This window comes from Gopherus flavomarginatus, chromosome 23 (assembly GCF_025201925.1).
Source record: "Gopherus flavomarginatus isolate rGopFla2 chromosome 23, rGopFla2.mat.asm, whole genome shotgun sequence".
NCBI classification, from domain to species: domain Eukaryota; kingdom Metazoa; phylum Chordata; order Testudines; family Testudinidae; genus Gopherus; species Gopherus flavomarginatus.
The window spans coordinates 7,268,059-7,270,291 of NC_066639.1; the positions used below are offsets into that span (position 1 = coordinate 7,268,059).

At 50.7% G+C, this 2,233-nt stretch overlaps 1 non-coding gene across 1 annotated transcript; it reads right to left on the reverse strand.

Moving 5' to 3' along the window:
- Positions 1–640: 640 nt before the first annotated feature.
- Positions 641–723, reverse strand: TRNAS-AGA (transfer RNA serine (anticodon AGA)). The gene has a single exon. It is a non-coding gene; the product is annotated as a tRNA-Ser (tRNA).
- Between the last annotated feature and the right edge of the window lie 1,510 nt (positions 724–2,233).

The following is a 2,233-nucleotide window of genomic DNA, read 5'->3' on the forward strand; positions in this document are numbered from 1 at the left end:
ACGCCTCTTCCTCCCAAGACTCCACCCTTCCCCCCCCATCTCTTGTCCTAACAGCTGGTAAAGAGTGGTGGGGCCATGACCCCCTAACCCCCCTGTTCCAGAACACCTGAAACAGAGCTAAGCATTCCGCAGCATGCATGTGTGACAGAGGCTGCTGTGCTGAGCTGAGCAAGTGAGGGAAGCAGGGGCTGATGTTCGGGCTGTTCCCTTCCCCCTGCCTCAGGACTAGTTGCTTGAAGCAGCTGTCTTAACTTAGAGACATTGTGCCCACACACTCACTCACTCTTCCCCCCCCCCCCAATACATTGCAGTTGAAAAGCAGCTGGCAATCTAGTAGGATTCCCATGGAACAATGGGATAGAGAAACCTGCATCATGTGATGCTGTACCAGCCCGTGAGGCATTGCAAACCCTTCCCAAAGCACCTGCAGCCAGTTGCACAGCTACCCACAGTGCACTGCTCTCTGTGGCCATCCAAGGGTCTAGCATGGATGTGCTCTGGTAAGACAAGAAGCATAGTGTGGACATGCAACAGGTGTTTAATTCAAACACTTTAAAGCCACATTACCCAATAGTGTAGATATAGCTTGGGAGCGAGACAAGATCCAGCTCTGTTGAAACTAAAGGACCACAACTTTCTCCATAATTGACAAGATTTGAACCTGTATGGGGAAGACCCCAATGGATTTCTAGTCCATTACCTTAACCGCTCGGCCACAACTACTTGTTTGACATGTGTTTCTGACTTCACTCCAGTTCTGTTCTCACTGAGTGATCAATTCCAGATGTTTCCTCAGATCAGTTTCCACAACACACTCACTGCTGTGCCATTGTGAAAGTGTGTCCATGACTGAACTGCAAGAATTCCTGCTCATTTCCATTCTGGCTGGAGCATGAGGGGAGTGTGTTTGTGGTCAATGACGTTCTTGTAGATTGTTGTCCATTTCCTGCCTTGATCATTCAGACAGTTCCTTTACCATCATATCCCCAGCACATCAAGGATTGCAATAGCAGGAGACAGGTTTTCTCTGGGGCACTGAGATTTGTCAGGGGGTTGGTGGCTCCTTTCTCTCCTCATCCTGCAGTAAACTCGGCTTTTTATTCCATCCTTGATGTTTCAAGGCACAACAACAGATGACAGAGGAAAGAGGTGAACAGGGTGGGCCTTAGGGGAGGGGCAGAGAGGTGCAAGTGGTGGACAGGGCCGGTCTCATGGGTGGGGCAAAGAGGTGTGAATGCTGGGCAGGGCTGGTCTTTGGGGAGGGGGCAGAGAGGTTTGGGCAGGGTGAGTCTCAGGGGAAGGGCAGAGGGGTGGGGGTAGCAGGCAGACCTTGGGGTGGGGGTGGAGAGACACAAGGAGGCTTTCGGGGAGGAGAGGAGTGAGCAAAACGTGTACCAGCAGGCCTCAGCCAAAGAGAAAGAGCAGGAGTGGGAAGTGGACAAATGGGAGTGAGAGCAGAGCACAGGTGGGGCCTCAGAGGGAGGAGAATGAGTCAAGGGGATGGAGTGGGCAGGGCTGCCCAGAGGATTCCGGGGGACTGGGGCAAAACAATTTTGGGGGCCCTTCCATAAAAAAAAGTTGCAATACTATAGAATAATATATTCTCATGTGATCCCTGCAGGGCCTGGGGCAAATTGCCCCACTTGCCCACCCTCTGGGTGACCGTGCCCTCAGCCTCTCCTTGTAAGTCCCCTGCCCCCTAATCATTTTTGTTGCCCTCCCCTAGACTCTCTCCAATTTGTTTCTGTAGTGGGAGGGCAAAAACTGGACGCAATGCTCCAGATGTGGCCTCACCAGTGCCGAATAGAGGGGAATAATCACTTCCCTCGATCTGCTGGCAATGCTCCTACTAATCCAGCCCAGCACGACCAGTTACCCATATTGAATGCAGACCCAGTAATATTTGATAAATTCATTACTGTCCATTCAGGAAGTTCTTTCCTACCTATTCATAAAGAATGAAGATGCTCTGAGCAGAGGGGAGAGACCTGTCCCATCCATGTAGTTAATCCATCTCCCCGAGAGGTGGTAGCTACGTCACTGGGGAAAGCTATGTGGGTGAGTGTGCAAGCTGTGGTGTCTCCATGTATCTATAAGTTTAATCAAACCCCATTTTTAAAAGCACTGTGGTCTGGGAAGAGAACAGGAGATCTCTGAGGCAGGGCCTGTCCTTCAAAATCTTTAAGATCACTGACTTACTTCCATAGCAATCATGAGAGTGTAGCTCAGTGAT